General features: G+C 30.9%; 1 long non-coding RNA gene across 20 annotated transcripts; it reads right to left on the bottom strand.

Annotated features, from left to right (window-relative positions):
• Positions 1–446: 446 nt before the first annotated feature.
• On the bottom strand, positions 447–17961 carry LOC148611856 (uncharacterized). Of its 20 annotated transcripts, none has more exons than XR_015924240.1 (6): positions 17800–17961; positions 13693–13764; positions 13244–13312; positions 12793–12864; positions 10988–12164; positions 447–3649 (listed from the first exon to the last, which is right to left on the bottom strand). It is a non-coding gene; the product is annotated as an uncharacterized LOC148611856 (long non-coding RNA). The 20 variants fall into 20 exon arrangements; XR_015924241.1 differs by having other exon boundaries at positions 10988–11872; XR_015924244.1 differs by having other exon boundaries at positions 13249–13312.
• Positions 17962–21728: the final 3767 nt, after the last annotated feature.

Genomic DNA, 21728 nt, shown 5'->3' with positions numbered 1-21728 from the left:
AAAGTAATCCAGGGACAAAGACCAGACATCGAAAACAGACATACACAACAAAGAACATAAAGTAACTAAAATCATACAAACAAAGTAACAAAAGCAAATGACTCCACTAAAAACTGGTAGCATGGACCAGGTGAACATCATATATAAAAAAATGATTTTAACGAAAACAGATGAAGTAGAAGTCTTTGTAAGAATCATGCAAATTCTGTAATATGTGATACACCTAAAAAAAGGCTCCACAGTTTTATTTTCGTTATTAAGTTGCTTTATATGTGTGTATATGATGAAATGTATAATTATTCATTCCAATCTGTCTGCTCTTAGGAGATAATCCATATTGAAAATCCATCAGATTCTATTGTATTTTAGTGTCTTTTACAGAGTTATTTCCCTTAATTTTGAATTCTACTATACTTTCTTTATTTTTTATCTCCTAAGTACAATGGTTCTTTGAAAAGTCATGTTTATTAAAGTTATATGTTAATTTATGTTAACTACAACATTTTTAACAAAATATAAAAAATAAGAATATGTAGGCTTTCCAACCATGCATTTTTCATAACTCTTATCTGGAGTGCTACTTAAAATACAAATGTACATGTGTATGTATAGAATGTTATGGGATAAAAGCACACCATTGTTTAATTTATATTCATTTTACACAAATCACATGAACATATGAATATTTATTTTGTAACGAACTGTGACATATGTACCAACAAATGGACTTGTGGTTGCTTAAATTATCTATTTTTATTTACCAATATAAATTTAATCGATGAAATTAATTCGGGATTTTACCGTTTCAAAATAATTAATTTATAATATCCATAAGACTTCATATCCATCTATAAAATTTACGCTTGTGTAGTATGGAAGTATCAGTCTATAGATTATTTCTAAATAACACATTTCAGTATTTGAATAATAAACCTTTGGTTTTAAGCCGACACTTGTTTAAAAGGTCAACATCAAAATGACAAAAAAAAATCAAACTGTGCGAGACTTTAAAGTCCATTATCAAAATAAGAATACTGAAAACTTTGTTTTCAAAAATTGTTATACAGTCAATCACATGATAAATCCTCAATTTCATTATCTACGTAGCATATAATAATATTATTGACAGACAGACTCAGTGCTCACGGGAAAATATAAGCTGCAAACTAGTTGCAAAAACCATTAAACACGATTAAAATGCAAACTAATACATGGCAATGATACAAGTTGGATGTTGTACATCCTTATTTCAGTTGTGATTGTATAAAACATAAAACTCACCAGGGACGGATTCAAAACATTGACATTGAGACGGTACATACAAAAAGTCTCCTACAAGGACATGATATGGGACAGGAGTAACATGTAAGAGGACGAAGTTGATTAGTTTGACATTTGAAAAATAAATAATGATCATGCCTTTTACGGATTTAATATTTTATTTTTTGTGAAAGATACGAAAGTAGTAAAAATCCTCACTCGGTGTTATACTCTCAGTGCTTCAAAGGTCAAAGATTAAATTCGTATGGATAACGATTATGAGGACTTCTTTCTTTATTTTCTACATTGAGCCAATTTTGCTCAAGAATGAATCAAATCGAGGTACAAATTATGTTATTGTTTAAACGAACTTGAGCGGGACATAAAAAGCGTATTAACCCAAGGAGGTTTCATATTTTTCATTTAAAAAATGTGATACCTGTGAAATACATGTCTCTTATAACTTTTGTAGATAAACCAAAGTTGAACCAAACTAATGCAATTTAAGAGTCAGTCTCTGTAAGAATCAGGCAATGGGTGAAACTTTGTATGAAAAGGGCCACATTTTTTAAAGTTTAATTTGACTACTTGCACCATCAAAAATCAAGACCAGACATTTAGTCTATTTATCACAGCTTTCTACTTTCTGCTACTTGTCATCCAAGTATGTTTAAGCAATGCTTTCAACTTTGTATTGCAATTAGCAACTAAAAAAAGTATAACGATCTATCGAAAAACAATATCTCATTCACCTTGCTTTAACGTTACAGATCTATATGGTAAAACTCTGCCAACAGCAAGATGAGTTCCAAATTACTCATTGCGAAAATATATAAGATTTTTCGCCTACAATTCATTCTCAAAGCTCGCAAGGCAATATTATAAAAAAGTAAATATATATATATTTAAATAAGGAATAAATCTCAAATAAATCTATCAAAATATATAAACAGGAAACAAATGTGACTCTAAAAGAGTCATAAATGGAATAAAAAAAAACATGTAAATAATTCCTTGATCGGTTCCTGGTCCTTAATTTACTCCTACAAACCTCTTTTGTGGTATATATCCTATTGCGTACATTATAATAGATGCAAATATATCAAAAGAAGGATAACTGCGACAAAAAGTATTAGGAAAGCGAGTAATGTTTGGGAAGATTGGTAGTGTATAAATGAGACCAGGATATGATTAAGAAATATAATATTTTTAATCAGGGGACAAAGACGAATTTGTTGAGATGTCCATATCAACCAACCAATTCATGATGTTGACCGTATTACAAAATGATTGTTTACAATAGATTATACATTATAAGTTTAGCAATAGTACCTGTAGAACGGGTGTTGATAGCTCTAAGACTTCCGTGTTAGCGTATAAAACTACATGTACTACTACCTAAAACATATCTGACCAATAGTACCTGTAGAATATGCAAGTACAAACTTTAAAAACACTAAAAATGTATGTATAAAGCAATTTTCAATCAAACGTTGAAGTATTTCCTGAATTTGTCTCTCAAAAAAACGTGAAAAATCTTGTCGGGCACAATAACTTCCAGTTTAATGAAGAGAAAGGTGGCAGTCTGGTCCACTGGAACTTAATTTGTGTCTTCGACATTCTAGTACATTCTTTGAACTCGTATGTATTGTAGTTTCTTTTTCGCCTTTCAACTATGATATACGTTTCATGATTCGTTGTGAATCATAAGGGAAAAATCGATAATATTAGATTCATAAAAAAGCAACATTTTTTCCGACTTTGAATACAAAGACAACAAGGTGAACCCGGTAACATATAAATCTTTTTACATCTAATATACTTTTAAATGCGCGCAATACGACTTTCAATATCCGCTATCTTTTGTTACCTGTAGCTACAGTTTATGTTTCTAGAATTACCTCGAGTATCGTAACGTATCTTTTAAGTTTTGACACTGCATTAAATACATGTACTGCTAACACTCAAAATAAGTAATGATGCACGCTACGTTTGTTTATACAGGCAACACTATACTAGCTACTTTCATGACTTTCCTTTCAATTTGTTATTTTTCTCTGTAACATTGTGCACGTAAATTTTCGTGGCGACGTTGAATGGGGTACCAGCGCACTTCCGCGCATTGCATTAAACATTCAACATACTTCAGCGTTGACCATCGCAGATCAGCGCGACCATCGCACTTCCGGGTCTTACATACATATTATCTATAAGTTCATAAACGCATTATTGAATTGAAGACAGTCCCCTTCTGGTACCGCTAACTACTACTCTTCCAGTATCGTTCCTGCATCCACAAATATCTGGACATGTCCTTTGCTCAGCAGATATCAATGATACTAATTGCAGAGTATGCAGAACAAAGATGATTACTTCTAAGAACTTCATCCTGAAATTTACCTTATTTATAAGTACATTTTTCATAACTGTTGAGTAACAATTCCTGGTGAAATTAGCCCCTTAGTGTAAATTGATGTCGGAATTAAATTACAAGACGTATTTTACTTGCTGAACAGAAATGTTTAATCTAAAGTCGAATTTCATAAATTGAACAATTATTTATGCTGCTTATTAGGGCCATTATCACTGGTCAAAATAGCTGATTTTTTAGCGATTTCGGAAAACCAGAAGTCAATTGCCCTTTTAACCTGAAGTGTCCGCTCAAATTGAGACCCATGTTATCTCTATATATTCGTAATCTTTGCAGATCTTTGCATAAATCATGGAGATGACGATTTGGGGTGGGTGTGGTAATGCAAGCAAAAGATTTTAAAAAGCTGATATTTGTTTCTCCAAACTGTGAAAAATGTGGGTTTTTAGCATCCTTTGATTTGTCCCTCTTGACTAAAAAATCTTATTTGGTTATTTTTACTACATTAAATTCTTATCAAATTTGCAGATTTGTAGTTATTTCTGAAAATTCAGGCCAGAAGGGGCAAAATACGAATATAAATATATTTTTCATGTTTATCATGCTTATTATTCAGAATATGATTATCAAAGTTTCAACAAAAAGTTACAACAATAAATCGATTAGACGCATTTGCACATTCATAATCTCTTCAAAGATTTTTTGTTTGTTTGACATTTGTATCATAATGGATATTACTATTTTTTAAATGAAGACAAATATTTGATTAACTAAAGAAAATCTGTCGTTTGTTTTAATTTTTTATGAGTTTATTTTCCTGAATTATGTACCACTGTATCAAAGAGTAATCAAGGGAAACAAGGTTATAGCGGTAATCTAAAGAATGTAATCCAGGGACAAAGACCCGACATGGAAAACAGGCATACACAACAAAGAACATAAAGTAACTAAAATCATACATACAAAGTAACAAAAGCAAATGAGCAACTAGGACTCCACTAAAAACTGGGAGCATGAACCAGCTGCACCGGTAGGGTAAGCGTCCTCTGCTTTTCGAGAAACACCCACTGAGTTGTCATAAAAGTCTAGTCAGAATAGACAAACGAGGGAAGAAAACCTATGACCCGTTGAATAAATCAGTTTTCATGGTGCAGATGGATACACCATAACGATCCACGAGTTCATGATGAAACCGCTGTAGTGATGACTTCAATCTTGTAGCAACATAACTCTGTTTCAAAAGATTATTTGTTAGAGTTCTAGCGCAATACAAAAAGTCTGCGTAGTATCGGCAAGCTCTGGCATAACGTAGGAGTTGTTATATAAACACTCCATACGCAGGCGCTGAAGGGAATTTGCAAAAGATGAAAGGAAAGTTGACAATTCCGAATGAAAAATCATCACGTTTGTCGTTAAGTTTGGCCAATAGGTTTCTTTGCTATCGATTTCTAATTGTAGGTCAAGATATGAGGCTGACTTCATAGTGTCTGTTGTATCCTTTATCTCAAGTTCTTTGGGGTAGATGCGATGTATCAAATCAACAAAATTAGGATTGTTTAAAGAAAATACGTCATCTATTTAGCGGAAACTGAGATTAAAGTATCTAGCTAAACCATATTCATTCTTTCGGATCAGATCAGCCTCATAAGAGCAAAGGAATAGGTCATCCAGTGAAGGAGCACAATTTGTTCCCATTGGAATGTCGACCGTTTGTTGTAAAACACGTTCACCACACTGGACAAATATGTTGTCGATAAAAAAATCTAGCATTTTGTAAGTATCTTCCTCTGTATATTTGGAAGATGATGGGGAAGTATTTGTTACAAACTGTGAGGAATCTCTACCATGAACTTTATATTTGTATCTAGGGGTACCATCTTTTTTGAAAAAAAAAAACAATGACGTATAATTTTTTTTAAATCGGGATTTTAACTGAGTATGGGGAATAGAAGTATACAGTGTTGAAAAATCATAGGTTTTAATGCTAATATATTCAGATAATAGTCTTGAAATGATTGTCTCCAAAAGATCTTTCGAAATTTTCAGGATCCACATTGAATTAATACCACTACGGAAGTAACAAGTGTTATGGTAGGACTGTAGACCCTCTTTGACAGTTGTGAGTATAGAGGTTAAAAGATTTATGATTTTCCACAATCTTTTCTTTGGAGAGAGTGGTAGCAGTATAGAATTTATCAATGTTGTTATATTTTACGACTATCTCTGATAAGAAGCATTGGATGGAAAACGTTTCGCAGACAAAGACAATGTTGTTTTTGGCTTTTTCTGCGGGTACGACAACATATTTGTCATGTATAGTAGACAATGTCTTTGATACATCGGTGTCACATGAAGCTGTGTAAAAATAAATGAAAATTACTTTGAAGATGGATCAACTGCCGTATTTAGAGGAATACTGACGGAACTTGTAACTGATCTAATTTGCCATTTCTAATGTAAAAGTATAGTTTTATAACAATATTTGAAAAAAAAACATCAACAAATATCAAAACTGAAAATCGTCATTTCTTCATGATTTTGCAAATAAAAGAAATGTAATCAATGTTGTAATATCTCATTTATAAGAAAACCCGCCAAAATAAACTTTTAAATTTTGTGCAAGATAACCAGAGATAGTAATAAGCCTTAGTTAATTCAGACGCAACCACGCCTTCAACAATTCTAACAGATATATAATGTAAAAATTGATATAACAAAATATATCAGAAAAATAGAACGAAACCGGACTAAACATATTACAATAAGCAATCCTTAAAAAGTGTATGTAATCTACTTTTCTATAGTCTGTTATGTCCTGGGCCTTTTAATGACCTGGCCGCCTATTGTTATTGGCGATTTATATATTATAAAAGCTATCTGAGATAAAACGGCTTCCCTTAAAATAGTAGACTTCGGGTATGAGAGGTAATCTAAACTTTTAGATGTATTCTTGTCACGAGAACGTTTAAATAAGTCCAGGTGGTCAAACTTCAAAATTTACAAAATTATTCTCAAACATTTTCCAAAAAAAGTACTTGAAATTTAATCGTTCTTTGTGAAACATATCTCTGATAAAAATAAGATAAAATCGATTCCCTTTTATATTACACCAAACCCTTTGCTTTACAATCAAACATTAAAAATGATGAATAAATACATGCAATTAGATTTGAATAGGATGGAACAATTTGGTGTTTATAAAAAATTATAGCATGCAATAAAGTTGAACTACAGTATTGCTTATTTTATTGTTGTATTGTATATTCTAAGATGGTGTAAACTAATATGTGCAACCATACACAGGTTATCCTCAATAAACATTTTAAAATGCTTTATTTCATATTTAATCCAGATTTTAAAAAGCGACGCTTGTAAGAAAAAGCACGACTTTTTGGAAAGTTAATTCTCCATAAAGATACACTAATTCGTCTTATACTTAGAATAATAATAAATATGCCTGCTTCATTTAATACAAAAATGTTAAATTCATCAGCATAGAAAGGTAAAGAAAAACATATTAACCTACCGAACATTCAAATTATTTAGTTTCTGACTCAACAGTTTAGTACTCAAACAAAAGTAAAGCATTAAAATATTTATAGTTAGTTTAGAATTTAATTTATTATTTTGAAAACATTGTTCATCCCCATCAACAAAGTGTGAGGTTAAAAATCATCTGTCCGTTCGTCATATAGCTCGATATCTTTGCTACGTGCACTTATAAAATGTACCATGAAATGTGATACAACTTTATACGAATTCTAGGCTTCTTTCACACATTTTTATGATATCTTAAAGTATTGAACAGAAAAGAAATACCGAAGCGTCAACAATGAGACAATTCAATTATGTCCAAATGCAAGCACATGATCCGAATGCAAAAAGGAAATAAAGACGATCTAAATATACAATGAAACAAACTGAATAAAATAGGTTACATATACAAACTAAAGATAACAAAATGAATAAATAAAAATAAAAATAATAATAAAAAAAAAAAAACCAAAAAAAAAAAAAAAAAACAAAAAAAAAAAAAAACAAAAACAACTAAAGCACTAGCAAGATGTTCTTTCCTAAAAGAACCAGAATTGACATCAGGGTCTCCATAAGGGTAAACATTACCTTCGCCTGCGAACTAATATTGCAAGTGAGTATAATCCGAAGATAATCTTGCAAAAATAACGCAGCTTCCCGACACAAGTACCAAAGGAGTCCTCACTAGGGCGATATGATTCAATTCAACAAAGTATCATAGTGTTAATAAAGTAAATAATGCGGGAATGGTGAAAAAATGCCCCAAAAAGACAAATTAAATCAAGATGGTCCCGAGCAAACATTGAATAATACAAACTAAATATGTATAAACACCAGGACATTTGATCTTGGTCTTGTTAGCTTGGACATAGGATTAAATCATGCAAAATACTGTCACCGTGTCAAGAATTTACATTAAGAATTGAAAGATAATGAGGTGTATCTCTGCATATCAACGTTCTCACATGATGGTAGTTTGAAATAAAAGACTGTAAATGTGAAAAAAAAACGAACTGAATCATATGACCTAGCGCCTTTGACTTGCTCGGATATATTATGTCCAAGTAGCTACATCGATGCAGCAAATTAATGTAAAGTTCGGTAGGTTGTCAGACTGGTACGTTGTGATAACGACCGTGAAATTTCCACAACGGATGTGCTCTTTAAAAAAAAATCCGTGTACAGATCACAAGCACGAGAATGACGGATGAAGGCATAATGTTGTGTTTGAACAAATAGTTAGCTTCTTTGTTAAGGGTTTTGATATTTAGTTTGTAGGAAAACCACTCCAAATTACCGTACATACCATAGTTGGTAGCCTTTTAGTATTGAACATCGATCTCATTGACAAACTAATGCTTTCTTATTTTGTCCTTTATCAAACAACTAAACTGAATTGTTGAATTATAAATGACTTTATAAAATTCCTTCTGCTCTCATCAATAGAAAAACAAATTACCTGGCAATGTCAAAGTTATAATAGGAAATCGGAAGTAGAATATAAAAATGAAAAAATGCAAGAATGTTTCTGCAATACCTTTGTATTCCTGAATCATTTGGTTTCTTTCTTAATTCTACGAAACTTGTCTTAACAGCTATTTTATACAGATAAATGTTATCTAGCCAAGGGCCAAACATTTCCCGGATTCCGTTGTTAAAATTTGCACTTAATTTATTATTTATAGCCAAGAGGTGCATTTTTTTCAATTATCTTGATTGAAGGAATTTAGCTTTTAATTTTGGTCGATCGAGAAAGACATACATTCTATGCATAATTGACATCAGGTATATTGTTTCCCATGGATTAAATTAAACGGATATATCAGAAAATTATTTTACAAAAAAGCATCAACGTTTTTTGGTGTTTTTGTTTTCTTGGAAGTGTTTTTTTTTAAACAATTGTTTTTGTAAACATATTCTTGATAAAACTACTGATAAAATCGATTCCCTGGTATGATATAAACATTATAAGCAGTTCTTCGCAAATTTCAAGCATTACCGTGAAATTTGTCATAATCTTGTTGATTACACTGAAACCAGTACATTTTCCTAAATTAGGTAAACATTTGTTTACTTTTGTGTTGGTGCCATTTTTTGTCAGATATTAAGGGGGTTTTATTTTTAAAAAATCAAATTTGCTGCTACACAGTAAGTTAAGACTACAAAGGGAAATAACCTTTCATACAAAAAATGCTTCTTATTGCAATGTTAAATGTTTGCTTTTACAATCTGAAATGAAGGCAATGTTACTGAAATTGAAATTAAAGAGATTCTGTTTTCCAACAAAATAAAGACCCTGTCCGAACAAAATGCATTGTATCATACAACAACGTTATGTCTTTCTTTTTACCTGAAATGCAACTGAATGGTGCATTGTATATGACAACAATGAGATGATTTTATCATTTTGCATTGTAATTTAATTTAAAACAACCATTTCGTTTTTAGTTGTTCAATAATGGATAAAAACATTATTTATTACAACTAATAATATAAAATGATATTTTTGAGTTTAAGTTAAAGATTAAATGCTATTATTAAAATGAGAAACAGAATTTTCATGTTCCAAATACAAAAGCTAGACCAAGAACGTAGACAAACCCATTAATAATGAAACAAACAAAAAAGAATACACACAAAAACTAAAACAATATTAGCTTTTCGGGCATCACCAATAACTTTGAGTATGGATCAGATGAAACAGCAGGGTAATTGTCTTCTGACAAACCACATATAAACGAAAAGAATACATCTGCAAGTAAAGGTCATTTCATTTACTCTATAATTTATTTATGAAGTCACTTTTGTCGATATTTAATGGTAAGTGGTGAAGATATGATGCAAAATTGTCTGTAGTGTCCTTTATCACAATTATAATTATTTATAAAAGATGAAAAAATATTACTAGAAACTATGTAAAATTTATTAATGTATATGTTTATGTATATGTATATAAATTAATTTGAGATAAATACTGTAATCTGATTGGTTAAAATATTTTTTTTATATCTCAATGGATAAAAAAAAATATTTATATGCACTCATTTCGTTTTATTCGGAACTACTTTTCTCATGTTTACAGATAAAACTATGTTTTCAAATAAATTTATAAGAACTGGCTATGATAAAAAATTGCTATAAATAACATAAATTTGTCATGTGCATATTTTGTTTATTGCACTTCGCACAATAAACAATATGCACATGGAAAAATTTATGTTATTTTTCAACAGAAAAAATTTTTATCATAGCCAATTCTTAAATATCATTCTTCGGGATACAAGTATTACTTTATTTATTATTTGGCACGTAATATTTTTAAAAGGACGATTTGCAATGAAGAGTGTCAGCGGCCCAAAGTAAAAATTGTTCCTTGTTTAAACACATATACATATATTGTTGGCGCATGAAAAAAAGGAATTAAGAAAATCACTGAATTTGGCAAATTTCCCTAGTAATTTGGATAATATCGTGCTTTGTAAAAAGTCTTACATGTGAAGGAATAATACTCAAAGTAAAATACAGATTGGTGCTAAAACAAAACAGAACACAAAAGACGTCTTTGAATATTGACATATGTTACGTCCATATCAGAAGAAAACTATGAAATTCACGGTGCATCGTGTCGGAGAAAAAATATACTACTGGTTGAAAAGCGTCATAACTTTCATTTGTATTTGCTTCTTATCTAACCAATAACTTTTTCACTCTTATAGTATGCAAATATTTTACAACAAGTTATTATTTTTTGATAAATTTATTTCTACGAATAAAATGCAAAACGAGATATTAAGCAATGTTGATATAAAGTAATGGACCTACCTACATGTCGTATTCATCTGTGGCAGGTCGATCATCATGAAGCCATGAAAATGCAAGACATAACAAGGAATTACTTACAAAATCCATGCTGTGTTCTGTTAGAATATACATAAGGGTTACATCATATGTGTATTTTGTCGTTACAACTGTCTGTTTTTATTTGGTTATTACTATTTGTTTGAACGTGCTATATAATCATACAGTAAGTACATGTTCAAAGATTGAAAAGTAAAAAGTAACATACATCTGTAACAAATACATAAATGAGCAACAGAGAAAGCAATGATACAGTCACACTAAAAAGCACTATATTAAGCATACATGTATACATTTATTCATAGATGCATTGTGAGGATCTATCAAATTAGTTACAGTAGTAATAGGTATATACATATAACTATACAAATAATACAATATAATTTTGCAAACCGCGATTGACGTCTACATTTTTAGTTATGATATGTTATGATTATGTGACTCAGTAAATGAAAGAAAATTGAATATTTTCAGGGAAAAGAGCACAAAGTAGTTGCATAATTATGTAACAATTTGTTTTTTTTATATCAATTATATTACTACAAGGAAAATATGAAATACTTAAAACGTCGAAAACAGAACTAAACAATACATGCCAAACATGATTTTAAATGAGATATTTTTTAAACTAACCTTACAGTTCAATATAGTATTAAATAAAACTGAATGACCCTTAAATATATATTAACTTTATTACCTAGGCTTATATTATTAAAGTCCCTGAATGTAAGGTTGTATACAGGTTGGTTGTTACGATCATTGCAGATTGCAGTTGAAATAAACCTTTCGTCTAATTTCATCCATGACCAAAAAGGGTAGATCGAGCAATTACAGCAAACCTCAGCAAACCTACACAATTTAAGGATTTTATAAAATCATATTTCAGGACCTTTGTTAGTAAAGGAAGTGCACCCAAATTTACCAACTCAATACCTACGCCTTATACGTCATATCAGTATCAACGTCGCAGCTCGTTTTTGTTTCCAGTTACAACTGGATTTATCATTTACAATTAAAAAACAAATGAAGAAAAATCATGTCATATGTGTATAATACGCGATAATCTTACAATGTCCTTAAAGATGGGAGATTCCCAAAAGCTCCTCTCTCAATAACACAAATTATTTTACCACCCAGATCTCTGAAATATAGACGTAAAAATATATGACTTATATAAATGTCCTTTAATATTATGAGAATAATTTTTATACCACAATCGTTCTATTTGAGCAACCAACATGTGTTGACTGTATATCTATTGTTGATATACGGTCACTGACAGTATATAACACAAGACCCGCCTACTTTCCTACTCTTGCATGAACTACATATGTATCGTAGTAAGTAGAGAAGAAAGATAAAAACACGTCGTATAACAATGTCTTGATTAAATACTGATAAGATTTGCAGTATAATGAAAATAACTGTATATTGACTAGAAATAAAAAACGATTTACGAATTTGGCAAGATTTGGGAAAATGCTCGGTGAGCCTCGCGTTTTAAAACGATTCTAAGCCTCATTCGTATACTGCTTTTATTTCAAGTCAATATGCAATTATTTTATTTTTAAATAGTTATCTAGAAGTATTAACATTTCAGTTGTTGATGGAGTTGAATAGGCCATTCCTAGTTAAATGGTTATTACGAACAAAGATAATTCCTTTTCATTTATTTCATTTAAATGAAACTAAAAAAACTAATTCATTGTATGCACGATGTATTTACAAAAATAGAATGAAAAAAAAAAAAAAATCAAAATCCTACTTACAAAATTTGTAAAGACGGAAGGTATTCAAACGCTCAACTTTTAATTACTGATATTCTATTAACTCTGAGATCCCTGAAATATAATAGTTTTTAAAATGTAATAAGTATTAAGAAGTCTTGTTTTCGTGTAAGAAGACTTATTTTTCAGTTTATCTTATAATAAAATTTTATCTTGTTCTGTCATTCTGTAATTTTCTTTCAGTTCATATCTTATTTTCATTTCTTATATTGCATTTTTCTATTTGGTTACAAAATTATTAGTTTCTGCCTGTAAAATCTTCATACATACATACATGCGATATTGGTAAGTCAGAACCAACATTGTTTTAAAAAGTCATTGAAAAAACAGTTATAGATACAACGATTATCATAAAAAGTTAATATAAACTTATGGAAAATGTAAGATTCAATGAGTCAGTACATTTTCACAATGTTGGAAAAAAGATTATTACAGTACATGAAGAAGAAGGTTTTGAAAGACTCCATTTTCTATTACGGTGAGCCCGTTGCCACTGAGAAATCTGAAATATACATTTCATAACAAATAAATAATTACAATAGAAAAAATAACATTATCATAATGTTATCAAAATCAATTGAAATAGAATAACGAATCACTTTTGCCGATTTCTTTCATTCAATACGTGATGTATGTGTATGTGTGTGTGTGTGTGTGTGTGTGTGTGACTCCTTGTTTTTTTTTTATAAATCGTCTTTTATATTGTTAGGCTTCCTCATAGTTAAAAACATTAACGAAAAATGAATGTGTAGTTCCTAGTTGAAATTATTGTTGATATTAATGACGTACAACCGACTCCTATCTCATTGTACAGTTACTATATCGATAATATACTAACGTATAAAAGTTGACAAACATGATTAGGTTGAAGATAAAACTTACAGTGTACTTAATAAATGAAGGTTTTCAAACACCCCATTTTTAATGCCCGATATATTGTTGTTTTCAAGTAATCTAAAAAGATGATAGAAATATTCTACATATAAACCGATTTTTCATTATTCGTATTTCGTAGTAAAATTAAAGAATAATGCATTTGAATATGCTAATTTCTTACATATAGCTACGAATAATGCTTTTGGACTGCTCCTTCAAATTTTACTTTTAATCATATACTGTTAATTAAACATATTTGCGTTTGACAACTAGAATCCAACTAAAGTAGGTTTCTTCAGGGACGTCGGGAACAACAGATAAACCTTGACCGTTGCAGTTAACGGTTAAAACATTAGTATCGTAACTACACGAACAAATATTGGGGCATTCTGTTTGAACAAAATCTGTCAGTGGTGCAGAATACAGAACAAAAAGGATTATTCTTGAGACCTTCATGCTGAATCTTAAACAAGACTTGAAGTTATATCTGGAAATAAAAAAAGTATACCGTCTTCCTCCTATTGTTTAACATTACATACATTAAAAACTTATTCTTAACTTTCTGTATATCAATATCATTTAGATTACAAATTACAATTTTAAATTTAGAAAATACAAAACTGAAAGTTTTGTTTCGGTGTTTTGCTTTTTACTGACTTGTTCAGATGACACAAAGTAATCAAGGAACTAAAATTCGAGCGTTTATCAAAACAATACTAGTAAAGTTCATATGGAAAGATTAGACAGGGAAACTAGGCATTCACAACTAAGAACATGAAATTACCAATGTAGTAGATACAGAGAAACAAAATTAAAATTGCAATCCGGACTCCATTGGGAGCGTGGATGAGGTGCACCAGTAGGATAATCGTCCTCTGCATTTTAGGAACACCCGATAAATTGCTAAAAAGGTCAAATCTGGTGTAGGATAAAGTGGAAAGAAAATCTATAATATGATAAACAAATCGGTTCTTATGTTGCAAATGGATATACCAAGACGATCAACGAGTACATAATGACGACTATTGATTTTTTGTAGGAATGAATATTATTATGTAATAACAAAAATCCTGCTCCGGAACCCTAATCATCTGAGTATTATCACGATTAAAAGCTTGAAGATTCGGCCAAATGTGATTGAGTTGTGATATGAAAACTCCACACGAAGGCCCTAAAGGTCTGTTGCCACGAATGAAAAGAAAGTTGACAATACGGAATGGGATGTCATCGCGTTTGCCATGAAATTTCATTTTAGATCTCTTTGAGTAGATTAAGATATGAGGCTAACTTCACAGTATCTGTCGTGTCCCTTATTTCAAGTTTTTTTGTAGATGCAAGAGTAATCAAGGGAATCAAGGTTCTTGTGCAAATCGAAAGAAAGCAATCCTGGAACTAAAAACAAACATGGAAAACAGACATAAACAACAAAGATCATGAAAACTAAAATGATACATACAAAATAACAAAAGCAAATGAGCTACTCGGACTCGGACACTAAAAACGGAGAGCATGGACCAGATGCACTGGCATGGTAAGTGTCCTCTGCATTTCTAGAAAAACCAGTCGAGTTGCAATGTATAAAATCCTCCAAACTAGGATTCCTTATAGACAACATATTTATTTTTTTGCTAAACTATCTTCCTTCTTTTTGATAAGATCAGTTATAAATCAGCCTCAGAACAGAGCGAATTAATAGATCGGCGAGTTGACGATATAACGAGAATAGATATGTTGTATATGTAAAAGAAAAAAAACCAGCGGGATGAAAATGTCAGCACAAGGCCACCAATTGGTCTTCAATGAATGACAAGACAAACAGAGGCAGCAATTCCTGACTTGGGGCTGGCTCAAAAAATGCGACGGGGTAAAAGTACTTTGGCGTAATCACAACCCCCTTTAATATTTGACCACTGTGGATGATAAATTACACAATTAAACATACCTTAAATCAGTTCAGAAAGGTCTGAGTCACTTGTTACAACGGAAATAAAGAAACCAAATATAAATTACACAAATGTACAAACTAAGAACTACTAGCAGTTAACTGACATGCTAGCTCCAGACCAGTTAAAACCTTCTCAAAGTTATGTCCCCATCATATATAAAATAAATCCAAATTCGTTCCTTGCGGGATTGAGAACCATGGTCATACAATCAGGACACAACCCATGTCATGCCTAAAAATGCTTTAAAATATGGCATTTTAATTTCTTTGTAAAGATCATATGAGTGAATCAATGTTAATACTAAAAAAAAACTTAACGAATTAACAACAATATCATAACTATTGGGTGGGTATGGAACCTTCCATGCTTTAGGTAAAACTTTATCGTAAAACAAAGTGTGAGAGATACTCGCACGTATCAAGTGCTCTAAGCATATCAAAAGAATTCCAATTAACGTAGTTTTTATGTTTTTTGTTACTGAAATGATCAAATAGAATTCGAACCAATATATTCACATCCCTATTTATTAAATAACCCTTTGATAAGATAAGTTAATGTTATTTTATGAGATTATTGGAAGTGTAGTGTATAAAGTTGAACAAAACTATTATAGGAATATCCCACATGGGCATGTAATTTATCAGGCACTTTAAGCGAGTTTTTAACACTTCAAAAATAGTTAATTCCAATATTTTCATAAGCTTTATTACAAAAAAATATAATGTCAGTGGAATAGAAGGTCTAGTTTTTGAGCAATGACTTGAAGAGGAAATGAATCTTGTAATTTGTGAAGTTTGGGAAGCCAGTACATAGTAGGAAGTCCATGCTACTAGGTTCAGCTTGTAAAGAGGTAGCGACAAGTTTGTGTATGTTCCCAATTTCACTTTCTGAAAATTTAGTCAGTTGGAATGTTGGTGAATGCGTTATTTTTTTCAATATAAAATTGACGACAAAGAACAATAATATTAATTGCAGCTTTTTCAGCATGAACAGAAATAGATTCCTTGCTGAGTTTTTTCAATTTGTGTTTTACTCGGGAAATACGGTTTTGATATTATGAGTAAAGTGTTGCTCGAAATGTTTTACTTGGATGTCAACTATTTTCATAACTGTTTTAAAGGATTAATCTAATGATTTCTTGTCTACTTTTTCGCGTTTTATTCATTTTATACAATATGAATGGAGTGAGTCCTGGATGATGTTACGACATTTCAATTGACAATGGCTAAAGGACGATATTTAGGTCCATTTTGAAGAAGCATTTTCAAGTTCTGGTCTTAAACATTCAGATTATCTGTAATATCACGGGCACTGGGACTATACATATATTTTGAGTTACTTCAATCAAAAGATATTGACATGTTTTCCTTAATGTTCATATCTTTGCATAAAGACATATTTAGGATTGGCTTTTGAAAATATAGCAAACAGAAGGAAGTTCAATATTATCAAAATAAGCAGGGATAGTTTTCTTAGCTGAATGATCATTAAATAAGAGTATAATTTGTTCCTTACCCTCTGTTAAGAAGAACACGTAGCGTCTAAACAGATATGTTGTCGAAAAATTCCAGCATTTTGACAATATTTTCGGTATATTTTAGAAAACGATTTTAAATCGTATTTTTTTTTTTTACAAATTTCTATCAAGCAGAACGAATTGGTATCTAGATGTTTCTGTTTTTGAGCCACGACTTCGTATAATGCTTTTGTGTTGGGATTTCAACTAAGTTTGGGGAATAATAATATAAAAATGTCAAAATCACAGTCAAGGTAGTAGCTTTTCCCAAGTATGTCTCTTTACGATAAAGACCACATGTACATACGTGCAAGCGCGTCATCAAGGAGGAATAAAACCCGAAACACTTTATATTACAGGATATATGCATCATAGGATTAGAATTTCAATATCCTTAAGACTTACCTGAACAGTACTTTTTGTACATGGTATTGTATATTTCAGAGCTGTACATACCGTATGTACCACATAATAATCACATAACACAGTAATGTATAAATACAGTGTAATGTAAATGCATACAAAGATTGCTGTATTAATGTTAAATCAGTTATAGGTGTTGTCATAGCATTTAAACACCTTTATCGAAGTTTTGATAATGCATTTTTTGCATTTTTAACATTACTAAATCAATAAAAATGTATTACATACGAAGTAAAACTATACCTCTTTGGTTCTTTCGTCATTTATTTTCTACATATGCCCATTTCATGACAGTTATGTCAGTATAATCATAATATTTATCAAAGGCATTTTGATTAACATTATTATTCCGATAGTAAGTTGTACTTGTACTGATTACTATTCTTTTTTTATCACAAGGAGCAAACTAATACTGATATGACATGAAAAGTTATCCATTATATTATGATTAATTTGGAATCATCATTTACACGAGGATTATCACCGTTAAATCACATTCAGGAAAAAAGAACATAACATGGTCATCTTTTGGATTTTCTAAAGACGTTCATTCAGCTATGTAACTCCATTACGAAACTTGATGTCAGCCTTCATACAAAAAAAATGCACACTTTTAGAATGACTTCGTTTCCTGTTGTCACGTTCAGGTCTTGGGTTTTAACGCCTTTGCATTGTCCCATTATTGATACTTCGGTATGTTTTGTCAACTTGTACGCTATATGCTAACAGATATAATCAAAATAGCAATGTTTTCTATATACATTTGATTATACAAATGTATGATTATGCGTTTCCCCAAATCTGTTTTTTTCTGGAATTTCTTCCATATATTATCAACAAAAATTTGCCTTTTTATTATTTATGTTTTCATTCTCATGAATGCTAAAAATGTTTGTTTTATAAAAAAGGCAATAATTTTAGATAACCTCCAGAAATAACAATCAATGTGTTGAAAGAAATGCCTTTCTATGATATTGATAGGTCCATTTTAGTTGAAATGCGCTTTAAAAATGGCGGGAAAATTTCCCCCCACTGTTTCTTTATATAAGGAGGCAAAAATATCTATGTCACAGATGGTTCAGAATAAATTCTAATAGCTTTTCAGTTGTTTTCCAGATGCTTAATAATATATCTGAGGCAAAATAAAAAATAAAAAAAAAAAAAAAAAAAAAAAAAAAAACAAATTGAATACATGTATTATGATTTGCCACCCGTTACTAGATTCTTACACAGAATGGTACTTAAAAGCAAAAAGGTAACAGATCTAGCACACGGTGCAAATCTATAGAAAATTTACAAATACAAATAAAATAAAAATTTCGTTATCATATACTCCAACTGGGTTTTTCAAATAAATAAAAAGACATCGTAAGGGTGTAATTACTTGGTAATCGTAAAATGACATTCTAATCTTTTTTCTCAAGAGTACAGTTATCAATCAGGGTCAATATAAAGATGATAAAAACGATAGAATTATCAATTTAAAATGTGAAGATGAACACAAAAAGATAACCCTACCAGGAAATATGTAAAACTATAGTAGGTCCATTTCGTTTCATTTTACAAAATGTAAACCCATTACTAACAAACAAAAAACCGTCCGTTGTAAAATAAGAATTGTAAAAAAAGAAATTTAGGTATAATTAAGAAAAATGAATGCCTGGTTGCTTCAGTTCGTTGGAATGACATTAGGATGGTGCTATACACTTTTTTTCAAAAACTAATTTGTAAATTTAGCTGATTTTTCGACACATTAAATCCAGAAAACAATGTACACACTCAAAACACCTCATTTTTACATCAAGCAATGCTTTGCAATTGCAATGCAAAGATTTTCAAGACACTTTTATTTTTTTTCCAGTTGTAAAGGATTAAAGTGTTCTAATTGATAGCTAACACCTGCAAAACATTTCGATAAATTGCAAATAAAGATGCTTTATATATCTCATTCATTAAGAAATATAATATGTACGAAAGTCGTGGTAAACACAATGATGGGTACTAATAAGATGATATATATTTAATAGTCTAATCTTTTCTGCTTGATAGAGGCAAAATATGAACATATATTTACAATAAGACCAGAACTATTTTCTCTGACGTTTATTGTATTTCTTGCAGTAAATATTATTCGTGTACCGTCTTGTGGATGATGTTTGCACACACACACACACACACACACACACACACACACACACACACACACACACACACACACACACACAAATCCTCCGAAGTATTACTCTAAAAAAGAAACGCCACTCATTTCGCACATTGCAAAATGTTTACACTCATAATACCATCATTGATGCTATTAAAGAAACATGCACTTTGGTCGCTTGAAGATTGTGCATTCAACCCAAATTGACCTCTCTCTCTGTTTGTTCACTTGAAGATTGTACATTCAACCCAAATTGACCTCTCTCTGTTCGTTCACTTGAAGATTGTACATTCAACCCAAATTGACCTCTCTCTGTTTGTTCACTTGAATATTGTGCATTCAACCCAAATTGACCTCTCTCTGTTCATTAAATCTTTTCCGGGGTAATAGCTCATTTTCTTTCAGTTTCAATTTTTATCATATTTTTTTACAAACATAAAATTTTAAGGAAGGACAATATCGGCTCTTTGGTTAGTTTTATCACAAGAGTCAAGCAAGACAGTCTTTATCTTTATTTGTCGTTTATCTGAAAGTATAATGTCTGTCATACTGTGTCTTGGGCGATTCTTATACTATGCAATGTTCATGGTAAATTTTAATCAATGACTTTAAAAAAACAACAGAGGATGTCTACTCAACCGATGCACCTCGTCATTACTGTTTTTTTTTTAAGTTTAAGGTTACCCATTTAATATTTGCATGAATAACTTTTTCGAATAATCCCACAATTTATATTATATTTCGTCTGTTTTCGTGGTCTAGTCTGTTCTCCGAGATGATATATCTAATTTCTCATTCTAATTATAATCTGTTCACATTCGTCATTTGGCTTCGAATGACACAATTATTCTGTCCAAATAACCTTTTGGTGAAAGCGAAACATTGTAGTTTTACATTGTGACGTCAATGACCCATTTAGCTGAAGGAGAGTTAAAGAGTAATCAAGGGAATCAAGGTTATAGTGGTAATCAAAAGAATGTAATCTAGGGATTAGACATGAAATACAGACATACACACCAAAGAACATAAAGTAACTAAAATCATACAGACAAAGTAACAAAAGCAAATGAGCAACTCGGACTCCACTAAAAACTGGGAGTATGGAACAGGTGCACCGGTAGGGTAAGCGTCCTCTGCTTTTCTAGAAACATCGCCATTCATAAAAAGTCAAATCCGGGTAAGACAAACGAGAAAAGGAAAACCATAACCCGTTGAATAAATCAGTTATCATGGTGCAGATGGATACACCATAACGATACACGAGTTCGTGATGACAACCATCAAACTTCTGTAGTAATGACTTCAATCTTGTAGAAACATAAGCCTATTTGTTAGAGTTCTAGCGCGATACAAGAAGTAGTTTTGGTAAGCTATGGCAAAACGTATGAGTTGTGATATGAACTCTCCATACGCAGGTGCTGAAAGGATGATGCCACAGATGAAAGAAATGAAAACAACGAGAAAGTACTTGATTTTCTCCAATATTGTCCTCAAGCGTGAATACATTTATTTGTTTTAATATAACTTAATATACTGGAATGAGATAGTGATACAATCATTCATAATTATTTAAACATTTAAAAGAGAATAACACAAACATACCTTCTTGGGTTGAACAGATATACAAATTCCATACAAAACAGCAAAATATGATTAAAACCACCAATTTTCTAATGGCTATTTATCTTTTATTGGTAAATATAGTTTCATTTATTAAAAAAAACTAAATATTGCATGTAGTTACCGACTGCCAATAACTCAGGTAAATTTTAAAGTTTAAAGACTTGAAGGGGTTTGCAGGGTTAACATTTATTTAATATTCAAATGAATTAAGCTAGATAATGATATTTAAAAAAGGGTAACACCAAAATTACCAAGCACTAATCCGATTCATAATCAAGTCAAGTCTGAAATAAATCAGGCAAAATAGATATTACATCACCGGAGCAGCTGGTACCGCAATGGTCCTGACTTAGTACAGACTGAGAATGGGGAG

Source organism: Perna viridis, chromosome 7 (genome assembly GCF_037379345.1).
Source record: "Perna viridis isolate PV_CMFRI_1.1 ecotype Kerala chromosome 7, ASM3737934v1, whole genome shotgun sequence".
In the NCBI taxonomy this organism is placed as follows: Eukaryota; Metazoa; Mollusca; class Bivalvia; order Mytilida; family Mytilidae; genus Perna; species Perna viridis.
The sequence above is the reverse complement of the archived record's forward strand: the minus strand, read 5'-3'. Positions and strand labels throughout refer to the sequence as shown.